This window comes from Physeter macrocephalus, chromosome 7 (genome assembly GCF_002837175.3).
Source record: "Physeter macrocephalus isolate SW-GA chromosome 7, ASM283717v5, whole genome shotgun sequence".
In the NCBI taxonomy this organism is placed as follows: domain Eukaryota; kingdom Metazoa; phylum Chordata; class Mammalia; order Artiodactyla; family Physeteridae; genus Physeter; species Physeter macrocephalus.
In genome coordinates this window covers 74,774,778-74,801,981 of record NC_041220.1, presented here as the reverse complement: position 1 = coordinate 74,801,981, position 27,204 = coordinate 74,774,778, and the positions used below count along the sequence as shown (strand labels likewise).

The following is a 27,204-nucleotide window of genomic DNA, read 5'->3' as shown; positions in this document are numbered from 1 at the left end:
AGACTGAAAGTGAGGGGATGGAAAAAGATATTCCATGCAAATGGAAATCAAAAGAAAGCTGGAGTAGCAATACTCATATAAGATAAAAATAGACTTTAAAATAAAGACTGTTACAAGAGATAAGGAAGGACACTACATAATGATAAAGGGGTCAATCCAAGAAGATATAACAATTATAAATGTTTATGCACCCAACATAGAAGCATCTTAATAAATAAGGCAGATGCTAACAGTCATGAAAGGAGAAATCAACAGTGATGCAATATTAGTAGAGTACTTTAACACTCCACTTACACCAATGGACAGATCATCCAAACAGAAAATAAATAAGGAAACAGAAGCTTTAAATGATACGATAGATCAGATAGAGTTAATGGATATTTATAGAACATTCCACCTGAAAGTGGCGGAATACACTTTCTTCTCAAGTGCACATGGAACATTCTCCAGGGTAGATCACATCTTGGGTCACAAATCAAGCCTCAGAAAATTTGAGAAAATTGAAATCATATTAAGCATCTTTTCTGACCACAACGCTATGAGATCGGAAGCCAATATCAGGAAAAAAACTGTAAAAAAAAAAAAAATACATGGAAGCTAATCAGTGCACTACTAAATAACCAAGAGATCACTAAAGAAATCAGAGAAGAAATAAAAAAAAACATAGAAACAAATGACAAAGAAAACACGAGGACCCAAAACCTATGGGATGAAGCAAAAGCAAGTTGTTTATAGCAATTCAATTTCACCTCAAGAAACAAGAAAAATCTCAAATAAATAATCTAACTGTACACCTAAAGCAACTAGAAAAAGAAGAATAAAGAAAACCCAAAGTGAGTAGAAGGCAGGAAATCATAAAGATCAGAACAGAAATAAATGAAATAGAAACAAAGGAAACAATAGCAAAGATCAGTAAAACTAAAAGCTGGTTCTTTGAGAAGATAAACAAAATTGATGAACCCTTAGACAGACTCATCAAGAAAAAAAGGAAGAGGATGCAAATCAATAAAATTAGAAATGAAAAGGAGAAATCATAACTGACACTGCAGAAATACAAAGGATTATAAGAGACTACTACAAACAGCTATATGCCAATAAAATGGACAACCACGAAGAAATGGGCAAATTCTTGGAAAGGTACAATTTTCCAAGACTGAACCAGGAAGAATTAGAAAATATAAACAGACCTATCACAAATAATGAAGTTGAAACTGTAAATAAAAATCCTCCAACAAACAAAAGTCCAGGACCAGATGGCTTCGTAGGTGAATTCTATCAAACATGTAGAGAAGAGCTAACACCCATCCTTCTCAAACTCTTCCAAAAAATTACAGAGGAAGGAACACTCCCAAATTCATCCTCAAAGCCACCATCACCCTGATTTCAAAACCAGAAAAAGATATCACAAAAAAAGAAAATTATAGTCCAGCATCACTGATGAACATAGATGCAAAAATCCTGAACAAAGTACTAGCAAACAGAATCCAACAGCACATTAAAAGGATCATACACCATGATCAAGTGGGGTTTATCCCAGGAATGCAAGGATTCTTCAATATACGTAAATCAATCAATGTGATACACCATATTAAAAAAATTGAAGGATAAAAACCATATGATCATCTCAATAGATGCAGAAAAAGCTTTTGACAAAATTCAACACCGATTTATGATAAAAACTCTCCAGAAAATGGGCATAGAGGGAACCTACCTCAACTTAATAAAGGCCATATATGACAAACACACAGCAAACATCATACTCAGTGGTAAAAAACTGAAAGCATTTCCGCTAAGATCAGGAACAAGACAAGAATGTCCATTCTTGCCACTCTTATTCAACATAGTTTTGGAAGACCTAGCCATGGCAATCAGAGAGAAAAAAAAGAAATAAAAGGAATAAAAATTGGAAAAGAAGTAAAACTGTCACTGTTTGCAGATATCATGATACTATACTTAGAAAATCCTAAGGTTGCCACCAGAAAACTACCAGAACTAATCAGTGAATTTGGTAGGGTTGCAGGGTACAAAATTAATGTACAGAAATCTCTGGCATTCCTATACACTAACAACGAAAAATCAGAAAGAGAAATTAAGGAAACAATCCCATTTACCATTGCAACAAAAAGAATAAAGTACCTAGGAATAAACCTGCCTAAGGAGGCAAAAGACTTGTACTCAAGAAAACTATAAAACACTGGTGAAAGTAATCAAGGATGACATAAACAAATGGAGAAATATACCATGTTCTTGGATTGGAAGAATCAGTATTGTGAAAATGACTATACTACCCAAAGCAATCTATGGATTCACTGCAATCCCTATCAAACTAGTAATGGCATTCTTCACAGAATTAGAACAAAATATTTTACAGTTCATATGGAAACACAAAAGACCCCGAATAGCCAAAGCAGTCTTGAGAAAGAAAAACGGAGCTGGAGGAATCAGGCTCCCCGACTTCAAACTATACTACAAAGCTACAGTAATCACGACAGTATGATACTGGCACAAAAAACAGAATTATAGATCAATGGTACAGGATTGAAAGCCCAGAGATAACCCACATGCATATAGTCACCTAATTTACGACAAAGGAGGCAAGAACATACAATGGAGAAAAGACAGCCTCTTCAGTAAGTGGTTCTGGGAAAACTGGACAGCTACATGTAAAAGAATGAAACCACAACACTCCCTAACACCATACACAAAAATAAACTCAAAATGGATTAAAGACCTAAATGGAAGACCATACAGTATAAAACTCTTAGAGGAAAATATAGGGAAAACACTCTTTGACATAAACCACAGCAAGATCTTTTTTGACCTACTTTCTAGGGTAATGAAAATAAAAAATATAAACAAATGGGACCTAATTAAACGTAAAAGCTTTTGCACAGCAAAGGAAACCATAAACAAGATGAAAGAACAGCCCTCAGAATGGGAGAAAATATTTGTAAATGAAACAATGGACAAAGGATTAATGTCCAAAATATACAAACAGCTCATGGAGCTCAATGTCAAAAAAACAAACAACCCAATCAAAAAATGGTGCACTGTTGGTGGGAATGTAAATTGATACAGCCACTATGGAGAACAGTATGGAGGTTCCTTAAAAATCTAAAAATAGAACTACCATATGACCCAGCAATCCCACTACTGGGCATGTACCCTGAGAAAACCATAATTCAAAAAAGAGTCATGTACCACAACGTTCATTGCAGCCCTATTTACAATAGCCGGGACATGGAAGCAACCTAAATGTCCATCGACAGATGCATGGATAAAGAAGATGTGGCACATATACACAATGGAATATTACTCGCCATAAAAAGAAACGAAATTGAGTTATTTGTAGTGAGGTGGATGGTTGTAGAGACTGTCATACAGAGTGAAGTAAGTCATAAAGAGAAAAACAAATACTGTATGCTAACACACATATATGGAATCTAAATAAAAATGGTACTGATGAACCTAGTGGCAGGGCAGGAATAAGACGTAGACGTAGAGAATGGACTTGAGGACATGGTGGGGGGAGGGGAAAGCTGGAGTGAAATGAGAGTAACATCGACATATATACACTACCAAGTGTAAAATAGATAGCTAGTGGGAAGCAGCCGCGTAGCACAGGGAGATCAGCTCGGTGCTTTGCGACAACCTAGAGGGATGGGATAGGGAGGATGGGAGGGAGGCTCAAGAGGGAGGGGATATGGGGATATATGTAAGCATATGGCTGATTCAGTTTGTTGTACAACAGAAACTAACACAGTATTGTGAAGCAATTTTACTCCAATAAAGATATATTTAAAAAAAAACAAAACATGGAGATACTACTATACACCCACTAGCATGGCTAAGAATCAAGTCTCACAATGTTAAGCTTGATGAGGATGTGGAGCAACTAGAAGTTTCCTCTCATACATTGCTGGTAAAATGGTATAGCCACTTTAGCAAATAGTTGGTTAGTTTCTTACACAGTTAAACTTAATCCTTATGAGCTGTAAATTCCATTCCTAGGTATATATCCAAGAGAAATGAAGGCATATGTCTGCAGAAAAGCTGATTTTCATAGCAGCATTATTAAAAATGGTTCTAATTTGCTTTTCATGAGTAAATATTTACATCCTCTCTTCTGATTGTTTACCATCTACATCTGGTTTATTTTAGAAGTATTGACATCTTTTGCTCTTTTGAAAATTAGTCTTCTTGGGAATTCCCTGGTGGTCCAGTGGTTAGGACTCTGCACTTTCACTGCTGAGGGCGTGGGTTCAATCCATGGTTGGGGAACTAAGATCCCACAAGCCACAAGATGTGGCCAAAAAATAAATAAATGAATAAATAAAATTAGGCTCCTTCTTTTATTATTATTGAGTTATAGGAGTTTTTTTATATATTTTGGAAATACTGGTCTTTTAGATGGTATTTGTTTTACAAATACTTTCTCCCATTTTTAAAATAGTGGCTTCATTTTTAAAACAGTGTCTTTCGAAGAGCAGAAGTTAATTTTGATGAAATCCAGTTTCTCAGTTTTTTCTTTTATGGTTTGTGCTTTATATCCCATAGAACTTTTTGCCTAACCCAAAGTCACTGATTTAGCACCGTTTTATTCTAGAAGTTTGATAAGTTTAAGGTTTTACATTTAGGTCTGTGATCCATTTTGAGTTAAAGGTTGGATGTAATGTGATATATGGGTTGATTGAGATTTTTTTGTTTTGTTTTGGATTTTTTTATGTGGCTGTCCAATTGTTCTAGCACTATTTGGTGAAAAGCTTTTCTGTTCTCCATTCAGTTGCTTGACATCTTTGTCAAAAATCAGTTGACATGTATGTCTGCCTCTGTTTCTGAAATCTTTTCCATTGATTTAGGTTTCTGTCCTTTCACCAGTACCACATTGTCTTGATTACTGTGGCTTTATAATAATAAATCTTGGTATCATGTAATATGAGTACTCCAATTTTGTTTTGTTTTGAAATTGTTTTGGCTATTCTAGTTTCCTGGTTTTTCTATGTAAATTTTAGAATCATTTTGATGGTTTCCAAAAAAAAAATAAAAAATCTACCTGAGTTTTGATTGGGGTTGCATTGAATCTGTAGATATATTTTGGAGAGGAGTGATAATTTAACTATGTTGAGTCTCCCAGTCCATGAATATGGTATATCTCTTCATTTACTCACATCTTTGATTTATCTCATCAGTGTTTTATGGTTTTCAAAATACAAATCTTGCATATAGTTTGTTAGATTTATCCTTAAGAATTTCATGGTTTGGTGGTGGTATTATAAATGGCAATATAGTGGGTTGGCCAAAAAGTTCATTTGGGTTCTTCCATAACATCTTAACAGAGAAACCCTAACAAACTTTTTGGCCAACCCAATATAAATATGTAATTTCCAAGTGTTTCATTGTTGATATGTGGAAACATGATTGAACTTTATATATTGGACTTTGTATACTACAACCTTGTTCAATTCCCTTATTACATCTAGTAGGCTTTTTGTTGTTGTTTTTGTTTTTTGTAGATTCTTTGGGATTTTCTGTCTATATAGACAGTCATGTTGCCTGGAATAACGAAAGTCTTATTTCTTCCATGGTAATGTATGCCTTTTATTTCTTTTTCATACCATATAGCCCTGGCTAGTACTTCCAGTATAATGTTAAAAACAGAAAACATTCAGCCTTTTGCCATTATGTATGATGTTAGCTGTATTTGTTTTATTTATTTATTTATTTTTATTTTTGGCTGTGTTGGGTCTTTGCTGCATGCGGCTTTCTCTAGTTGTGGAGAGTGGGGGCTACTCTTTGTTGCGGTGCATGGGCTCCTCATTGCAGTGGCTTCTCTTGTTAAGGAGCACAGGCTCTAGGTGCGTGGGCTTCAGTAGTTGGAGCGCGTGGGCTCAGTAGTTGCGACTTGCAGGCCCTAGAGTGCAGGCTTAGTAGTTGTGTCGCATGGGCTTAGTTGCTCTGTGGATCTTCCCAGATCAGGGCTCGAACCTGTGTCCCCTGTATTGGCAGGCAGATTCTTAACCACTGTGCCACCAGGGAAGTCCCTGTATTTGTTTTAAAGTTGCCATTGATCAGCTTAAGTTCCATCGTATTCCTTGTTTACTAAGAGTTTTTAAAATCATGAATGAATGTTGAATTTTGTCAAATGCTACTTTTGCATCTATTGAAATCATCGTATGGTTTTACTTTATTCTGTTGATATGGTGAATTATATTGATTAATTTTTGAATGTTGAACCAGCCTTATATTTCCAGGGTAAACTTCAGTTGTTCATGATGGAATATCCCTTTTATATATTGCTAATATTCTGTTAAAATTTTTTGCATCTGTGTTCAGAAAGGATATTGGATTTCTAGTCTTCTTTTCTCTTAATGTCTCTGTCTGGTTTTGGTATTAAGGTATTGCTAGTCTTATAAATTAATTTGGGAAGAGCTTCCTCCAGTCTCGATTGAGCTGGTTAGTGTAAACACACATATTAGTTTGCTATCTTTTGTGAAAAAATGGCAAGGGTGGGGAGTGATAAAACGTACTCATATCTGCTTAACTTTACAAAAAGAAGGGGCAGTAGAGAACAAAGATTTATGGGAGGGAATGACACTTCTTAAGGCTATATACCTTTTTATATAGTTTTGACTTTTCAAAGCATATTATCTTCCATGTTGAAAATAAAGATGGGAATGGGGAAAGTCCTAAACCACCAGAACAAATGAACCTGATTGTACTATAAATTAGTACTTTACTTACATTGAAGGGGAAGAAAGAGTGACTCTAAGTAATTTTTTAATATAATATTTGACTGTTTACCCTCATCCTGGGTAGCGGTAAGAGAGAGTGATTGCAAACAAATCCTGAACTCTTTCCTCTGGAGTTTATTTTTTGTAGTGATATGGACAAAGCAACTCTGGGTCATTTTTTGGTTTATTATACATTGAGTAAATGTTTTCAGGTTGTTGAAGCTAGGACCTGAGGAAGGAGGGACATACAAATATGCATTGGGAGAAGGGAAAATTGAATCCTGTGGGGATGGATTGGAATTGAAGGTATCAGTTTAAATTTATTATTTTTAAAACCAGTATGTATATGTGCACATGCATATGTATGTATGAACATATATATATTTAAATGCATATGTGTATATGCATGCATGTATTTCCTAGTAGTTCTGTCCAAGAAAAAGACAGAGCAGTGGGCACACCTCATCCCCCAATCTCAATCTCTAATAGTATTCCCAACACAAAGGAACTGGAGTTCCTCAGAGGAATGGCTGATTGCAAGGGTATATACCAGGTGAATCTGTACCTTTTTTTTAATGCTAGAAAATAAAGTGTTTTTGAAAAATATGGGAGCATGTCACAAGCCTGTTGGAGGTCCTACTGGTCTAGTCATCAGATAAGTATAGTAATGAATTATGAACCATTAAAAATAGGAATCCATTACCCATAATGTTAATAAACTAATAAATAAATGAACAAATAAAGAAGAGAGCTCTCATGCTTACAGTAGAATTCTGAATTCTAGAGTTGGAAAATCATCATTTTGCAGCTCTTACTAGGCAGGGCAAGAATCATAACAAAATCTAGGGGGGAAATATTGATGAGGAGCAGGGTATTTCCATAGAGTTAAAGTGACTCCCCACCGCCTGTGTATTATTTGCAAGGTATAAAATAGGGATTATGCATTGGTGAAATCCAACAACAATATGGGTACCACATGAATCTAAATATGATGCCCTGAGGGTATATATCGTCATCTGTGTAGTATTCTGGCCAAGACTACATAACCTGAATCTGGAGGAAACAATAGACAAACCCCACATGAGGAACATTCTACTTAATAAAAAGGGGAGGAGGCTGTATTCTTAAAACAAAACAAAACAAAAAACAATGTCATAAAAGACAAAGGCTGTGGAAGTGTTCCAAATTATGGGAGGCTTAAGAAAGATAAGCCTAGGTATTGCATTAACTGCAATACCTGACCCTGGACTGGATCCTATACTGGGTGGGGAGAAAAATACTGTAAAATGATTATCATTGGATTAATTGAAATAAGTTGGAGTACTGATCCTCAATACAAATATTGTAGCAATGTTCAAATTACTGACAATAACTGTACTGTGGTTATGAAAGAATATCTCTAAGGAAATACACATTGAAGCAAAGGTGCAAAGAACCATGATATACATAATTTATCCTCAGTTGCTTTAGGAAAAAAAAAAAAGACAGCTCAAGTGTGTCTGTGTGAAGGGAAAGAAAGTTCATGAGCACAAATGACAAAATAAAGAAGGTAACTTTAACAATTGGTGACTGAGTATAAGCATGATTCTTGTATTATATTTGCAACTTTTCTGTAAGTTTGAAACTATTTCCAAACAAAATAGTTAAAACACTTAAAAATATCTGTCCTTTATTTTTAGACTTTCCTTATTTATAAAGAGCTCAGTTCTTTATCTGGAACAAGTTTGGAGTGAACATTTCAATAATATTTTCCTATGTGTGTTGAGGCTCTGCAAACTAACCATTGTTGAATATGATATAACAGATGGGAAGTAAATGTCACCCTGTGGATGGCCAGAGACTAAAACCTAATCTGACAGGGGGTTGGGGGAGGTGGGGAACCATTTATTATAGTGGTTACTTAAAGTTTATGGAAGTATTGGCTACAACATCTACTGAAGTCTTTGAGTTATTGTTGTTATCACTTAACTATTGAAGAAATATTAGAATGATTCTTTTACATCAAGAATCTAGCTGTTGTCTCTTGCTTATTTATTTTCTTTTGTAAATGCAGAAAGATTGTCATGTTTAGCCCTAAGAGTGTAACTATTCATTTCTTCATTCAGAAAAAGTTTATTGAATGCCTACTATATGCTGGACCCCTTCCTAAGCCTTGAAGATGTAGCACGAAACAAAACAAAGCTCTTGCCCTTGTGGATTTTATGTGTTGGCGGGAGGAAATACACAAACAGGAATAGAAGGGAAATAAACGAATATTAGTAACATTGGAGAGAAATAAATCAGGGAAGTGTGTTAGGGATGCTGGGAGTAGAATAGTTACAGTTTAAAATAGACCGAATAGGAAAGAGTTAACTCAGACATTTGAGCAAAGATCTGAAGATAGCAAGGGAGTGAGGCAGGTAGAGATAATCATCCCAGAATAGCTTTGAATTAGAGAGAACAGTAAGTGTAAAGGCTCTGAGGCAGGAGTATGCCTAGCCTGTATAAGGAATAGCAAGGAGGTCAGTAGGAAATGAGGTCAGAGGTAATGGGGGCTAAATTATGTAGGTTCTATTTTGCTGTTTTAAAGATTTTGGCATTTATGAGATGAGAAGCCATTGGGGGATTTTGGGCACAGATGTTACATTATATGATTTATGTAAGATTATCAGGATCACTCTGTCTGCTTTGATGAAAAAGGACTGAAATAGGGCAAGGGTAGAAGTTGTGAGGCCAGTTACTAAACTATGGAAAAAATCCTAGTGAGAGATGATAGTTACTACTACCGTTTCTACGTAGATGATGAGAAGTGGTCAGATTCTGGATATATTTTGTATATAGAGCCAGTAGTATTTGCTGATCCGTTAGAAAGAAGAGTCGGAACTTGAACTTCAGCGGTGATGGAGAAAAGGAGAAATAAGCAAAGGAAGCTGAGGAGTGGCCAGTGAGATAGGATGAAACCAGGAGAAACTAGGAGAGTCTTTGTTCTGGAAGCCAGGTAAAGAAAGTGTATCAGGGCTTGATGAGTTATGCCGATTGCTGCAGATAGGGCAAGAAAGATGAGATCTGACTGGCTTTTGGATTTTACAATATATATGTAAGTAACTGGTGACTTTGGAGTTTCAGTGCTGTGTTTGGGAGCAAAAGTCTAATTGGAGTATGTTCAGTTTAAACTGAAGAATACTTGAAGACAGACAGTAAGGACACCTCTTTTCTGACTTTTCACTGAAGAGGGAATCAAAGAAATTGGCCATAATCTAGAGGGGTGTGTGGGGTCAAAAACTTTGCTGCTGATGTTGTTTATTTTCTAATGATTGGAGATATATATATATATATATGTATATATACACACACACATACACACACACCAATGGTTCTTTATTGGGAGGACAAAATTAAGAAATTGATGACATAGGAAAGAGAAGTGGGACTTACTAGAGCAGTTTCCTTGAATAGTAGGGACATAACATCTAGTATTAAAGTGGAAGAGTTAGACTTTGATGTGCTTTCAGAAAGTTTAAGCACAGTAGAAGGGTACAGATTCAGTTAAGTGGGTGAGTGTGGTTCTGGAAGTTCTCTTCTGATTGTGTACATAGGAATCAACGCCAGCATTGTAGAGTGATCTCAGATTTTATGTGGCTTTCGATTTTTTTTTCCTGTGTGATGCTGTTCATCAGGTGATCTGCCAAGAGTCCTGAGAAGCCATAGGAGGGCTATAGCCCTGCTTGTTAACTTTTGTCTTTCAGATATTTAGCTTTTTGTTACTCTCTTCAGTTTACTTAACATTTGGGAAGAGATTCCTAAAACTCTTTTGGGGATATCTGGAAAAAATTTTTTTCTCATTGATCTTCAAAGAGTATGATTCAAAGGTCCTTAGAATTTACCAGCACAATTTTCATGTTAGGTATAAGAAAACCAACTTAAAGACATAGTTAGGCCAAGGAGGTACAGCTGATTGTCTAGCCAAGCCTGGAATGCAGGTCTCTGTTGTTCTAGTTTATATAATTTAGTTTTGAAATTCAGTTTTTATACCTATGTACATATACATTCATACTCAACGTTTTGACAGTAAAGCTAACTTATTCTAAATTGGAGCCAACCAAAGCATGAAATAAAAACACTTAAAATGTCAGGGTCAAAATGTAACTCTGTCTAAAATGTGATTTAAATTTTGATTTGTATAAAATGGATATCTGAAATTATATTATATTGCATATTGTAATTAGCATGCACTGAAATCATATCAAAGCATTTGCCCTTGGCTAAATTTATATTAAAAGATTACAAAACAGGATCAGTAATATACTATTTTAAATTTCTGGTACTTTAAGACATCTGTAGATTGTAATAAAATACAAAAATGGGTTGAGAAAAGCATTGGTATTCTAGCTTGCTGTTTCCAGTTCTGTCTGGCTTCCTGCTATTTCTGCTTCTTTATCTCAATACTTGGCTGTACCTGGTAATTCAGAATGGATAAGACCAAATAATCAGCATCCAAAATACATATATAATTTCTATGAAATAATAAGTAAAAGGCAAAAAACTGAGGAGGAAGTGGCCAATAGAAATAAAGAGGCATTTCATAAAAGAGGAAACATGAGTTAGCCAGTAAACCTGAAGAAATGCTCAGTATCATTAATCAACAGAAAAATGCAAATTAAGACTACAGTTAGGGCTTCCCTGGTGGTGCAGTGGTTAAGAATCCGCCTGCCAATGCAGCGGACACGGGTTCGAGCCCTGGTCTGGGAAGATCCCACATGTCGCGGAGCAACTACTGAGCCTGCGCTCTAGAGCCCGCGAGCCACAACTACTGAAGCCTGTGTGCCACAACTACTGAAGCCCACGTGCCTAGAGCCTGTGCTCCACAACAAGAGAAGCCACCGCAATAAGAAGCCCGCGCACCGCAACGAAGAGTAGCCCCTGCTCTCAGCAACTAGAGAAAACCCGCGTGCAGCAGCGAAGACCCCAATGCAGCCAAAAATTAAATAAATGAATAAATAAATAAATTAAAAAAAAAAGACTACAGTTAGATGGCTTTACATCCCCAAATTAAGAAGTTGGCATTACTAGATGTTGGAGAGCATGTAGATCAATATGAACTATCTGGTGCTGATGAGATTATACATTGCTAAACACACTTTGGGAAAAAGAAAAATTGGCGACCTCATGAAAAAATTGAAAACACATATATTCCTCAACTCCTAGGCAAATACTTAAGAGAAACTTTGGCACATGTGGAACAGATGTGTATTAGAACTTTCATAACAGTAATGTTCATAATAGCAAAACGAAACAAAACCTGGGGAGAAAATAAGATGCTATCGTAAAGAGAATGAATAATTCAGTCGCGGTGTATTTACACAATGTAGAATTATTCTGCCCTGAAATGAATGAACTACAACTATATGCAACATTTAGTTGCATATGTATCATGAATACATCTTGAAAACATAATATTGAATGAAAAAAAATGCAAGTGTTGTTGAAGGATATGTATATATGTGATATGCTTTCTAAAAATCAGAGGAATGATAAACACAAAACATAGGATAGCAATTACAGAGGACTGAAGAGATGAGAGAAGTGGGGTATAGGACAGGGAAGAGCAAATCAGTAAAACATTACCAGTAACTTCTATTTAGGTTCTGTGTTGGGTGACAACCAACATGTTTTACGTAAGTTGGTAGTTAATATATTAAAAAAACAGTGCAGGTATATTCTGATGTTAAAATTTAGGAGACATGTCATCACTTCTGTCTACTCTCTCACTGCCACTTGAATCTCTAACATCACTCAGAATTTCACTAGAGGGATCTTGTATTAAAATCTTATATCTCATTAAGCATGTGTCTGCCATCTGACAAGCCACTCAGTAACAACTTGGATGAATAACTGAATGAATGATTTGGGAAAATAATTCAGAATTTTTCTTAGAAACCACCTAAGAGGTAGATTTTTTTAAAAAATAAATTTATTTATTTATCATTTTGGCTGCATTCGGTCTTCATTGCTGTGCATGGGCTTTCTCTAGTTGTGGTGAGCGAGGGCTACTTTTCATTGCAGCGCGCAGGCTTTTCATTGCGGTGGCTTCTCTTGTTGCGGAGCACGGGCTCTAGGCGCGCGGGCTTCAGTAGTTGTTGCACGTGGACTCAGTAGTTGTGGCTTGTGGGCTGTAGAGCGCAGGCTCAGTAGCTGTGGCGCACAGCCTTAGTTGCTCTGTGGCATGTGGGATCTTCCCTGACCAGGGCTCGAACTTGTGTCCCCTGCATTGGCAGGCGGATTCTTAACCACTGTGCCACCAGGGAAGTCCCAGAGGTAGATTTTTTAAAATACTTTTTCATAAGTAGTGAGATAGACAGCAAAACTAGGTTATTGCAAAACTGGGTTTTTGAATGAGAACTAACTGTATATTTGAGGGCAATATTGTTGATGTTTGAACTATTGTACTAATATGATCACAGAGATTAACAAACATATGACAAGAACAAATAGTTGATCAGTTGATCAGATTAACAAACATGACAAAAACAAATACTGATGTTTGAACTATTGTACTAACATGATTACAGAGGTTATGACAAAAACAAATAGTTGATCAGAAAAGCAGAATGTCGTTAAAAGATGAATCTATTCTTAGGCATAACTTTTTAGACTTAGAAAGCCCATGGGGATTAATCCAAGCTCCTCGTTTTTTTAAAAAATTTTATTTTATTTATTTATTTTTGGCTGCGTTGGGTCTTTGTTGCTGTGCACGGGCTTTCTCTAGTTGCAGCGAGTGGGGGCTACTCTTGGTTGCAGTGCGTGGGCTTCTCATTAAGGTGGCTTCTCTTGCTGCGGAGCACAGGCTCTAGGTGCGTGGGCTTCAGTAGTTGTGGCTTGCGGGCTCTAGAGCACAGGCTCAGTAGTTGTGGCACACAGGCTTAGTTGCTCCATGGCATGTGGGATCTTCCTGGACCAGAGATCGAACTCATGTCCCCTGCATTGGCAGGTGGATTCTTAACCACTGTGCCACCAGGGAAGTCCCCAAGCTCCTCATTTTTGAATAAAGGAGCTTTGGAACCAAAGAAGTAATTGATTAAGGGCATAGAACTTGTTGAGAGCAGAGTTAAGAAAGACCAGAACCTATATCTCATCATTCATGTGCTGGTGTTTTCATTTTGGAATATTGAATCGTAAATAAAAGAAACAGTTAAATATCCTATATGAGACATGCTAAATAACTCAAGGTTGGATTATAACCATTGAGTGATGAAGCGCTGTTTTTTGTTTGGACTTAGAACATATCAATTCAGCTCTATACCACATTTATCTTCAACTACTCCTAGAGAAATAACATGATTTTTTTTCTTTTTTGCTCATATTTGGTTCTCCAAAAAGATACATTGTGATCTATGATGTACAGATGAATACTGGACTAAAGTGGGAAGAATTAGGTTCTGAACCAGGCTCTGCCACTAACTAACTGTGTTGTCGTTGATTCTTTGCATAACTTTTCCTGGTCTCGGCTTCCTCACCAGTAAAATAAAAAAGCTGAACCAGATGGTCTGTAGAGATCAGTTTTGAATGACTCTGTATTCTCCTTTGAAGTTTGAATAGCAGATTTTATCTATCTTAAATAAAGTGTTGTCCTGTGTTCCAGTATGAAGCCATTGGCAAGAAATAAGGAGGTAAAGAGAGAATTAGTAGGGAATGAACAACTCATAAAAAACATTCTGAAAATAAACTGGGCTTTCTTTTTTTTTTTTTCTTTCATCACAGGTATAACACTTCTCCACGTCTGCTTCAGGAAGAAAGTGCCTGCCACTCCTATTGTTTCTACGCAGGTTCATGCCAGCCTAGAACATAGAATCAGGTCAGTTTTAGGATTGTTTTGTCTGTTGAACAAGAAGCCAGAAACAGAATCATGATAATCTTTGCTGCATCGTTGCATTGTAACTGAACTGTGACTCAGAAGGACTGGGTTTTAATCCTTCTTTACCACTGATGGCTGGGTAAACTAGACAAACCTCCTTTCCTGAATGGCTTTTAGTTTTTTGCACCAAAAAAAAAAAAAAAAAAAAAGATATACTGGAATATATTTCAGTTTCAATTCTGGCTTTAAAGCATCATACTTTTATTGTAGACACCTACATAGAATAAAATCATGTTATTAAAGTTTTTCCTTTTTTTCCTGGAAAAGTCTAGTTGTAAGCACAGGCTTTAGAACTCTGTATCGTAACTTTGAGTGACTAGTTTGAATAATGAACTATGTTGTGAGGCACTTGAGAGTACTATGGCTACTTAGTTGCCTGAGTTTTAGTATTTTACTTTGCTCTATTACTGAAAAGTTTATTTATTTTTAAACAACAAATTTATTTTCTCAACAATTCTAGAGGCTGGAAGTCTAAGATCAGGGTGTCAGTGTGGTTGGATTCTGGTGCAAGCTCTCTTCTGACCTGTAGATGGTCACCGTCTAGCTTTGTCTTCACAAGGCAAAGAAAAGGAGAAAGAGAGGGAGCTCTCCCTTTACCTCTTCTTATCATATGAGTTTAGGGCCCCACCCCTATGACCTCATTTAACTTTAATAGCCTACTAAAGACCCTATCTCCAGATGCAGTCATGTTGAGGGTTAAGGCTTCAACATATGAATTTTGGGGGGATACATTTCAGTTCATAGTAGCCACCTAGTAGTAAAATTGCTGGGTTGTATGAAATCTGCACTTTCAACTTTTCTAGATATTTCCAAATTGATCTCTAAAGTGGTTGTAATAATTTACACACCCACTGGCAAGTATATAGATGATGGGATTTTTTTTAACTACAAGAACTAAAGAATTCCAAATGGAAGATAGAGGGTATAGTCTTTTCAAATTGCAACTTCTTTTTCCTATTCCACCAATGTCTGGAATGTCTTCCAAATAGCTGTTTAAACCTTGGCTTCTGTCAATCAGTTCTTTTGTTTATAGCCATGATACTACATGGAATGCTCTGTTCTCCTCTTTTTTTTTTTTTTTTTTAATTACTAATCATTCGATAATGTTCTTGAGGTGTAGAGAGGGTATCTTTTTGACCATGTTAGTTCTCTATTGATTGCATGTGGCTCAGTTCAAATTAGCTTAAGCGGAAAGGGGAAGTTAGCAGACTTATGGGCACACCAAAGGATCCAGGGCAGAAATGCAGCTGGGCTGTGCAAGGAGAACCCAGGAATCAAATGTAGTCAGGTCTCTCTCAAGCTCTCAGTGGCGTGCCTGTCCTGTGCATCTGTCTCACTCTCTTTGGCTTTCTCCATGTTTCTATTCTTTGTCATGGGAAGCGTGGTCGCCACCACTGCCCATGATTTATATCTTGTAATTCAGACTCCCAGAGAAAGGCTTACTCTTAAGTACCTAATCCCAGATATTCCAGAAAAAAACTCTGATTCCCTGGACAAGTTTACAGTGGCTGTCTTGCCATGTTTGTTTCAAGGCCTGTTCTCTGAAAAGGATCTGACTTATTCCTAGTAAAATGCAGATGACCAATAATATAGTATTACTCCTTTCAGGTGTATTTGTTAAGCTGAAGGTGATTTTCTAAATGTTAAGCTAAAGCTGTTTTTCCACACTGTGTGGAAGTGAAATCCTGTGTTCTAGTATATAAAAATGATTAACCTAGATGCAAGAAAAGTATTAGGAATTGAAAGGTAGTGTTTTAGGGTTCAGGGAGTGGAAGAAAATGAGTAACTGTGTAGGTAGAGGAGGAGGGCGGATAGTCAAATATATACTTCTAAGGTAGCAGTGTTACAAAGATTGAATACAGCAAGTAAAAGAAAAGCCTTTCTATTTGCCTTTTTTGAGAAAAGATTTGAAGGTAAGAGAAAGGACCATTAGGCTTAGTCCCACCTCACCTACTAACTATGATATTGGATAAATCACTTATTCTCTGTGTACCTCGGTTTACTAAATCCTGCCTCCTTATCATCTGTGTCCTTAACTCCTGGACATCAGTTTCTTCATCTTAAAAATGGAATTGATGATAGTGGTGCCTCAGAGGGTTCTTGTGAGGAATTAATATATGTTAAGTGTTCAAAACAGTTCCTGGCACATCAGCAGCAGCAGCGTCAATTTTTGAAATGAGTCAATTAGATTATATGATTGCAGGAGTCCCAGCTAACGTAAAAAAAAAATCTGTGGTCTAAGATTTTCTGATACGACCTTATGTCTTTTTTCAGAATAAAGACTTAGAAGCTTTGGCCATCTACTTGAGTCCTGCATTGAGGCTAATTTTGGTATTGCCAATAAAAGTCATTTTGAATTCAGTGTATGTATTAGTTCTTTTTGCTACATGTATTAATTTGTTAAGGTTGTCACAATAAATTACCACAAACTGAGTGGCTTAAACAGCAGAAATTTATTGTCTCACAGTCTGGAGGCTAGAAGTCTGAAATCGAAGTGTCAGCAGGATTGGTTGCTTCTGAGATCTATGAGGGAAGGATCTGTTCCAGGCCTCTTTCCTTGACCTATAGATGGCCACCTTTTCTCCATAGCTCTTTGCATTGTCTTCCCTTTATGTGTGTCTGTCTCTTTGTTCAAATTTCTCCTTTTTATAAGGATACCAGTCATATTGGATTAGGGACCGCCCTAATGAGCTCAGTTTAACTTGATTACCCCTGTAAAGGTCATGTCTCCAAATAAGGTCACATTCTGAGGTGCTGGGAGTTAGGACTTCAACATATGAATTTTGAGCAGGACACAGTTCAAGCCATAGCACTACATAACAGATTACCCCAAAAGTTAGTGACTTAAAAGAACAAACATTATCTCACAGTTCTTGTGGTCAAGAATCTGGGTGCCGTTTGCTGGGTCCTTTGGCTCAGGGTCTCTTGCAAAGCTACATTTGACACGTCCACCAGGGCTGGTCTCATCCGAAAATCCTAGAGGAGGATCTGCCTGCAGTTCACTCACATGCTTGTTGGCAGTACTTAGTTCCTCACTGGTTGTCGGGCCGAAGGCCCCAGTTCTTCATGTTGGCTGTTTGCCAGCAGCCTACTAGTCCTTGCTGTGTGAGCCTTTGGTTTTTGTAGTGTAGTCTTGGGAGTGGCAACCTATCACTTTTTCCCTATTCCATTCACTAGGAGTGAGTCATTAGGTCCAGTCCACACTTGAGGAGAGGTCCAGTCCACACTTACACAGGGATGTGTATCCCAGGAGGGGAGGTTATTGGAAGCCATTTTGAAGCTCCCTACAGTAGACTATAAGAATGAAGAAAGAAGAAAATATGCTAAGTGGAAAAATACATAAATTATTTAATAGTCAGGAAACTTTAGTCTTAAACTCTAAGCAGAACTTTATCACTTTTGTGCCATATAGCTTTGTAATCAGAAAGTACCCCCTCACCCTTAAAAAAAGGAAAAATGTAACTCTTATCATTTCCTTTTTCTTTTTTTTTTAAAGCAAAGAGGAGTTAATTTTGTTCCATTTCATCAAATTTGTTATTTTTTTAATCCTATGTAGAATTCTTCAAGTGGTACCTGACTTTTTACTTTGCTGAGTGAAACCTGGTATTCTCATAAAATATCCAAAGGCCTACCCTCATTTCCCTAAAATATTTAAGAGCAAAGAGGTCATAGGTTATTAAGAGTACTTTAATTTTATCAGCTTTTCTGTGGTCACTTTCTACAACTAAGTTATAAAGTGTGAGAAATTATCAGACATTTGTGAAGATATTTAGTATACCAAATTGGCTAAGGGAAATGCCCAATTACAGTTACTTTTACAGAATATAGTGGCACAATCATGTACACTTCATTTACCAGCTAGCCGTTCTCAATATTTATATTGATGGAAAGGTAATTGGAAAGTATTATTTTGGATTCATTTTTGTAATCTTTGTTTTGCAAGGCAGTATAGTTGTGTTTCTGGAAGCAAGATTTGACCTAGTTGGCATTATCTGTATAAGTTAATCTAAGGGGTGTGTGTGTTTGTGTGTGTGTGTGTGTGTGTTTAGCACATGGAATAACAGTGTTTTAGTAAGTTTAGTCTAAGAAAATCTCAAATTCATTGAGAAAAGATTGTCTTAACTCCATTAGGGTAGATTGAGCATGTACTTCTAAAGCAGCTGATTACATGACTGAATTTTATAAGGAGTTTTAAAATTATAATTATTTGTGAATTACTATAAATATAGATCATACATTTTAGTTTAGTTATTATTAGAAATGATGAGACTTATTTTTAAATCTCAGTAGGTTTGGAAGTCAGAGTCCTCTCATACTGTACAGAAATTAAATGAGTATGAATTCAATAGGATTTCTATGTGATATCCCTTTTTACTTGTTAGGGGGATGTAGTTTAATAGAAACCATACAAAATTTTTGATTTAAAACTTCCTTTTGACACACAGAGAGTGGACTGGGGATTTCATTCTTTTTTTTTTTTTTTTTTTTTTTTTTTTTACGTTACGCTGGCCTCTCACTGTTGTGGCCTCTCCCGTTGCGGAGCACAGGCTCCAGACGCGCAGGCTCAGCGGCCATGGCTCACGGGCCCAGCCGCTCTGTGGCATGTGGGATCTTCCCGGACTGGGGCACGAACCCGTGTTCCCTGCATCGGCAGGCGGACTCTCAACCACTGCGCCACCAGGGAAGCCCGGAGTTCATTCTTATAGTTGAACAAATGGTAATGTTTTTTCGTAGGAAAAAAGCACTGTTGCATTGATATGGCAAAGAGGATGTTTTAAACTTAAGCTCTTAGTATTTTGCATTACGAGGATATTGAGCTAAGAGTTTTGTTTATAATTTACTCCCTTGTTTGAAAACTTCTGGGAATCGATTTATGACTAGATTTTGGGCTTTAGACTCTATGTGAGAAAAATAGTATAGCATTTTTTGTGGTTTAGAAAACTATTACCCACAAATGAAAGTCTGTAGACTGTATTCTTTCTAGAAACATATATTAAGAGAGTTTAAAAAGTTCAAAGAAGGAAACTCAGTGCAGTATAAAAAGTGCAGATGTATTTAATGTGAAGCTTAAATTACAAGATTTAAAAGGTTTTTATAATCAGAAAAAATAAGTTGAAAAGTAAAGTAGCACTACAAATTGGAGAATTGAGATTTAAAAATTTAATGCAGTTTTTCTTTATTTTAAGAAATAATACTTCAAGTTTGGGGCTTAAAAGTATGAATCATTTTAATCATACTTTAACCCATGTTGTGAAACTTTTTTTCTTTTCCCTTAGACTTTTGGTTTATTGTCTAGAGCTTACCGTTTCTATGACTATATCGAGTTGATTTTGATCCTGAATATCGCTTATTTGGCTCTTGTTTTGAGGTCAAATTATGCATCAGTCTTTATTGACAATATGTTAAAAAATTGTATAAAATATTAAAAGTAGATATAAGAGGGGATAACTGCAGTGTGTAATATGTATTAAGATTCAGTTTCCAAACTTAGTCGTACTTCCTGGTTTAAAGCTTGGTGTCATTGATTACAGCTGTTTGCCCTAGTATAAATTTCTTAATTTCTTATGTCCTCATCTGTTAGATGGGTTTATTGATAGTATTTAATGGAAGTTCATAAGGGTTAAATGAGATGATGCTTGTAAAGTGCTTAATATTGTGTCTGGCACATAGTAAGTAAAAGCTAAATTCATGTTAGCTGCCATTCCTTGTTACAAGCATCGGCCTTAAGTCATTTTTACTTACGTTTTTGAAGGATAGAATATAAGCAAAATGATGTCCTGTTAATGATAATATATAACCCTTAGTATTCAGTTGATTGATTACATATTTTATTAGCATATAGACTTTATTTTTGAAAAGTAGAGTAGAGTTTACATAAAAGGTTATGAGTTTAGAGCCATCACTAAAATTATTGACTTAAAAGGGGGGAGAAAAAGGGAATGGAGGAGGTAAGTGTGCTGTTTTTGCTGTAGGTCTGAGGAGAGATTTTGTAGTCACTAACAATATTTTTAAAAAAAAATTGGAAACACTAGGATGTCAGCTTTTCATTTTCATTTTCTTTTTAAACTTTAGCTGCTAGCCACTCTGTTCCGGTTTTTGTTTTGTTTTGACCTGGGGAAAAGGAGTGGGAGAAGGCGTGCCTGTTTTTTCCTAGTCTTACAAAGGATATATCCTTTTGGTCTTGTGTTCCCCGTGGTAGGAATGTCCCTTGCGCCTCAGTTTTATGAAGACCTCTACTAAAAGGCATCTTTAAGTATATTAACCTGGTTGTGAGATGACTGTGGCTGCTTCGTGCATCCTAAGAAAGCTAAACTCCTCCGTTTAGAAAAAGGATCTATGCCTAAGTTGGGGGAAATAGGGAATTTAGGAGGAAGTTTCTGGCTCAGGTACATTTGCTCCTAATTTGGTCAGACATCAGCTCTCTCTTTGCCTGAGGACATTTTTGTTGTGTGTGTGCTTTATATAAATGAAAACAAAGAAGACTGCTGCTCTCCTAGAGCTTGTAAATGGAAAGTGTTATACAACATACATGATATAGAAGGAAAGGGAATAGGGGAGGGGGATTCTGAAATATAAGCTCTCAAGCTGTTTTATTATCTTCTTTGTGTGTAGTCGGGGAGGAGCTTTAAAAAGCCTAACCTAGAATCATATTTTGAAAGTAAAGATTCAGTATTTCTTGACTGAATGAAGGATTGTCGTGAATATGTCTATATGCTGAAGTAGAAGGTGAGTTAAAGAATTATTTGATTTCAAAATGTATAGGGAAGGAAGTACAGGTCCTTTTAATTTAAATTGATTTAACTTTTTGCTTTTTAATTTTTTACATAATCATTTTGGGTCTTTAAGTAAAGATTAGGATATTTTGATTCTTTCCTCTTCCAGATAGCTGAAATTATTTATAATAGTCTGTTCTCTCTTCCTTCCACCTTCCTTCCCTTCCCTTCCTTGTTTCCTTCCACATAGTTTTTGATCTTTCAGTTGGTTCTTTTATATTTGGTCTTAACCACATGTTTTGTAGGAAGCAAATCATGTAGCATGTGTTCATGATGCAAGAATTGTTTTTCTCCTTATGGTATCCCCAGCTCTTTCTTAACTGTATCATTGCCTAGTCCAAAAAACCCCATAGGAGTGAATTTTTATAGTTACCTCTGAACCAATCAGAATTCATACTTTATGAGAGCAGTTACTATTTGTTTTATTTTTAAATCTTTTATAATTAAAAAAAATCTTTTAAAGATTTTTACCTTCCTCTAACATCAGTAGATTGTCCTGTGCTTTGCTGTATCTAAGTGGGCGTTCAGGAAAAAGGGCTTCCTTTTTCCGCCAGAGTTTGTTGAAGGAAAGCTTTTTTTTTTTTTTATTTTTTATTTTTTATTTGCGGTACGCGGGCCTCTCACTGCTGTGGTCTCTCCCGTTGCGGAGCACAGGCCTCCGAATGCGCAGGCTCAGCGGCCATGGCTCACGGGCCCAGCCGCTCCGCGGCATGTGGGATCTTCACGGACCGGGGCACGAACCTGTGTCCCCTGGCATCGGCAGGCGGACTCTCAACCACTGCGCCACCAGGGAAGCCCCAAGAAAGAAAGCTTTTATAAAACTTTATCAGAAGGCAAGCTATATCCCTCATGAAAGAATAACTCTTAGTTGATTGTTGCAGAAGCCCTACTAAAGAGATTGTAGGGTTTTTTAAAATGTGGGCTTACCTTTATCTGCCCTGTTTTTTGAATCATAGATTTTTAAGTTTTTCATTTCCTAAGCCTGCTAAAGAATGGCCTTGTTCAAGAAATTCAGTTTTATATGTCACAGATATGTGAGATATACCTCCTTCCATGAATAATAATAAACTATTTTTTAAAAAAATTATTTATTTATTTATTTATTGGCTGCATTGGGTCTTCATTGCTGTGCGCGGGCTTTCTCTAGTTGCAGCGAGCGGGGGCTGCTCTTCGTTGCGGTGTGCAGGCTTCTCATTGCGGTGGCTTCTCTTGTTGTGGAGCACGGGCTTTAGGCACATGGGCTCAGTAGTTGTGGCACACGGGCTTAGCTGTTCTGCAGCATGTGGGATCTTCCTGGACCAGGGCTCGAACCTGTGTTCCCTGCATTGGCAGGCGGATTCTTAGCCACTGCGCCACCAGGGAAGTCCTAAAAACTATTAATAACAATGAACATTTATTGTTTCTTAGGGTTTTTGCATGTATTATATCATTTATTCTTCATAACAATCCTATGAAATTCGTTCTATTATAGTAATTTTGTATGTTAGAAACAGGCAGAAGTAACTTGCCCAAGGTTACAGGATTAGGAAATGGAAAAACCAGGATTCAAACGTAGGAGTCTGGCTCCAGGGTTCAGGCATTCACCTGCTCATCTATCCTGCCTCTCTTATACATGAAGAAAGACATCATTTATTTCTTTTCCCTAAAAGAATGTGAAGCATTCTTATTATATTTGAATTTATATTTGAAGACAATAGCCTGTGAATGTTCATTGTATCAAATATGGGCCTCTAATATTTTATTCTATTGCTGAGAAAAGTAATAAAAAATGTTTAAAGCAGAATGATTTGTTCTGTCTTCTCAGGTGACCTTGTATAAAGTTAATATACTATATCGGGGAAGAATCTATTGATTTGTAAGTAATTGAATCCTAGGCTTTGCTATGTCCTAACCATATTTTTGATATTTAGTGTGCTAATTTTACTTGTTTATTTCCTTTGTAAGTTTTGTACCTACATAGATGTCCATATTTACCTTTTTTTCAAAAAAAATAATATTTTGAGAACAATTATCCATTAGCAGATGCTATAGAACTCAAGTACAGGAAGTACAGCCAGGCTTCCAGGGAACTGAATATTTTTAGGTATTTTTTCTCTACTTCTTTTTCTGGAGTTGCCTGTAGCCTTGTTTTTGTTTCTCTGCCAAGTGGTTTGCTCTGCTTTCTTAATCAGCATACAGTGGTCAGTTGTGGGTGTTAGGTTCAGCTAGCTCTCAGCCCCCATAGCTAATTATCTTGGTTCTCATATTCTAAATTCTAACTTGCTAAGGGAGAGAATCCATTTGTCTCATGTTATGAAGGATGTCCAACATTGTTCAGTCAGCGGTTATTGGAAGGACTCAGTTATGTGTTCACAATAGTGTTGCCTTTTCAGTGAGTGGGGAAAGGACAGATTCTCTAAGGGCTTGTGTGTAGGAAGAAAATAAATATCTTTAGTATAGTAACTGAAACAAACCATTATCCATGAAAAAATTTTTGAGATTTTAAGTTTCAATACATTTCAAGGTTATTGAATTGAGTTATCTCTTTGCTTTTTCTTACTTTTGTAAGTGTAGGGATTTTGTGGCAAACTTATTTTCCACAGCTCACAGTTTATGAGTCTGGAATGGGGAATTTTAAGTCTAATAGTGGAAAATGGTCTGCTAATTAAATGAATGAATTTTTCAGTCATATCTTATAACTTAAATTTTTTAAGCACCTATGCTTCTTCAAAATTAAACAGTGTTCTCTTTGACTTGTATTCCAGCAAAAAGAAAAAAAAAGTCGTGGCCTTAGCCATTCTTTTTACATTTTCTTTCTGTTTATTATACTCCTTTCTGCATGGTTTGCCTAAGAGCTGGGCCTCTGAGCGTGGTTGGGCCTTTTAAGAATAAGAAAGTATCTATCACAGAATTAACAGAAAGGAGAAGAACATATATGAGATTGTGTAAGGTATATGCAAATAATTCACAGATTTTATAAAAAAATATAGTTTGATCCCTTACCATTTGTTTACCTTGGTATGTGATGTTCTAATGGAGACTGTAAACTCCATGGTTTAAGGAAAGATTTGTGCAGTACAACCATAAATTTTCATCTTTGGTAACAAGGGAAAATTACATGGTTTTATGTTTAAAGTATTAATGTAAAATACATTTGTTTTTAGAGGAAAAAGAAAGTGTTATAATTTTGCATATCCCTCTAACTCACAACCTGACTAGAGTAGTAACCCATTCTAATATTTAGCACTTAGCCCTTTGTAGACCAGTGGAAAGTTTCTTATTTCTGCTTTAACAAAAATACTAGAAATCTAAAAACAAGGGGAGACTGCCTAATGGTTTTATCCCCCTCCTTTTTTTTTTTTTTTTTTTTTTTGGCGGTACGCGGGCCTCTCACTGTGTCAGGCTCAGTGGCCATGGCTCACGGGCCCAGCCGCTCCGTGGCATGTGGGATCCTCCCGGACCAGGGCACGAACCCGTGTCCCCTGCATCGGCAGGTGGACTCTCAACCACTGTGCCACCAGGGAAGCCCTATCCCCCTCCTTTAAAACCAAACTTTGAATTTCGAAATTTTCAAACATACAGAAAATCTCAATGAATAATATAGTGTACATGCAAATACCTTCAACCTTAATTCAGCAATTACCAGTGTTTTGCCACATGCATTCTCATTGTGTTTATATACATTTCAGGGAGGAGGTGTGGCATCGCTGAACCATTTGAAAGTAATTTTAACCATCATGACACTTCACTTGTAAATACTTCAGCATGTACCTCCTAGAAATAAGGACATTCTTCTCTGTGACTGCTGTATCATTATCATATATTAGAAAATAACAGTAATTCCATACTGTCATGTTTAAGTCTAGTCCATCTCCAAATTTTCCAGTTGTCCCCAAGATTTCTTTTATAGCTTTTTTCACACAACGTTAAGGTCTGCTCATTACATTTACTTATGTCTTCTTACTCTTTTAAAATCTAGATTAGTTTCCCCTATCCTTATTCTCTTTCTCTGTTTTTTTTTATGATAGTAACCTTTTGAAGAGAGTCCAGAACAAATTTCTTATAGAAAGCCACATTCTGCATTTGTTTCTTCCTTGTAATGTTGGAAAATATTCCTGTCACAGGAGCAGGAAGCTACATTAGATATATGAGAAAAATCTCTAGGGAAATTACATAGTGACTGGAAGTAGTTATTGGGTTGAGGTTAATAAATGGGAATAATTAAGAAAGGTTTCTTTCAGGTTAATGGAGCAGAAGTTGGGATAAGAAAGATGTTAAAGGGAATGCATATGGTACTGAGGTGAGGGATAGTATCAGGTAGTTACTTGGTTAAAAGAGGAGAGGGTTGGGGAATCACAGTCCTCAGCACCTAGAGGGTTAGGTGTTCAATTCTGTGTTGAGTGGTTGAACAAACAAAGAAGTCTTTGAGTTTTCTGCCCAGGTGAGCCCAGGTCAGCTTAACTGCTGTTGGAAAAGCAAAGAAGTTTGTGTGCATTAGACCTTTTGTATGTTATGAGGTTTTGTATGAAAGTACAGGTGTCATATTAATGGGTACTGCTGCTTGGAAATTTTCAGGGGAAAATTTGGAGGCATGATTTTGTACATTGGCTATATCTCTATGTTTCAGAATGATTGTATAGGTACTAAAGTGGGAAGTGCCAGGTACTATAGTGAAAAGAATTTCAGCATTAGAAATCTTAGGTTGAGATCTTGTTTACCACATACTAGCTAAGCAGTCTTGTTTGAGTACCTCAGCCTCTGTTTCCTCCTTTGTGATGATGAAGCGGCATAGCGGGAAAGAAGAGGCTTTGGAGTTAGGCAGACCTGTTTCTCAAGCAGCCTAGTTCTTCTGGTTACTACCATGTGACCTTGGGCTACTTCTCTTATTCATAATATTCTCTTTGGTAGAAATGGGATTGATAATATCAATTTCATATCATTATTGTTAGAATTAAAGAGATAATGCATGTAAAATGCTGAATGTGGAGCCTGGCATATGGTAAACACTTGACACATGTTGCTATTCTTCCCACAGGATTATTGCCAGGATCCTGTTAAATGGTCAAATAAATGTGAAATCTCTGTGCAGAATTAAGACCTATACAGGAAACTTAGCCAGTGCCTAGGAAATAGGATATGGATATGGCATTTAGTTATTTTCATTTATTTTTACATTGAAGAAATCTCTGCAATGATGTTTTCCTAAGAAATATTCTGTAAATGCTATAAAATAACATTATGGAATCTGCCTTTTAAGAAAATAGAATAAGTGTAAAAATTTTGTAATTATTTATGCTTTTGTGTATTGTAAAATGATTCATTGATCTCTCAGGTCTGTGAGCTAAAATCAGTGGGGCTAGGTATTTATAGCCTGACTGCTTTCAATGTACCTTGCAAGAATGTTTTATTTTCAAAATTTTTTATAAAACAACAAAAATAAGCTGATTAAAGTTTTGCAGTTTGATGGTCGGAAAAATAGTATCTCACTCATAGAGTTAAGGACTATTAATCTGTTATCCAATTGGAATTTTTATTTTTGATAGGTTGATATATGGTGTATGGAACCAACTGCTAAGAGTATCTATCATTAGCATTAAAGATTCGTAAGGACTTCATTAAGAATCTGATGATCTTTTCACCAAAAGACTAAGGTGATTTTCCCTTCCCCCATTATTTATAAAATCTAAAGAGGTACACAAACTACCTTTGTAAGCTCAAAGATCTCTGAGCATGTTTCCCAGTGGAATAGAAGATAGGTCAAACACTTTCATGTTTAGCTGTCATTTAATTCTTTAAGCAATATGTATGGAGAGTAAATTAAACAACTTTG

General features: G+C 36.4%; 1 protein-coding gene across 8 annotated transcripts in view; it reads left to right on the top strand.

Annotated features, from left to right (window-relative positions):
• WDFY3 (WD repeat and FYVE domain containing 3) overlaps positions 1–27,204 on the top strand; it is a 275,458-nt gene that overhangs the window by 27,406 nt on the left and 220,848 nt on the right. For 7 of the 8 annotated variants that reach the window (XM_028492000.2, XM_028492001.2, XM_028492003.2 and 4 more), the window contains exon 2: positions 14,469–14,562. The gene's annotated coding sequence lies outside the window, so the exon portion shown is untranslated. Of the gene's footprint in view, positions 1–5,513; positions 5,585–14,468; positions 14,563–27,204 lie in introns of all 8 variants that reach the window. The other variant, XM_055086060.1, reaches the window with a different exon arrangement.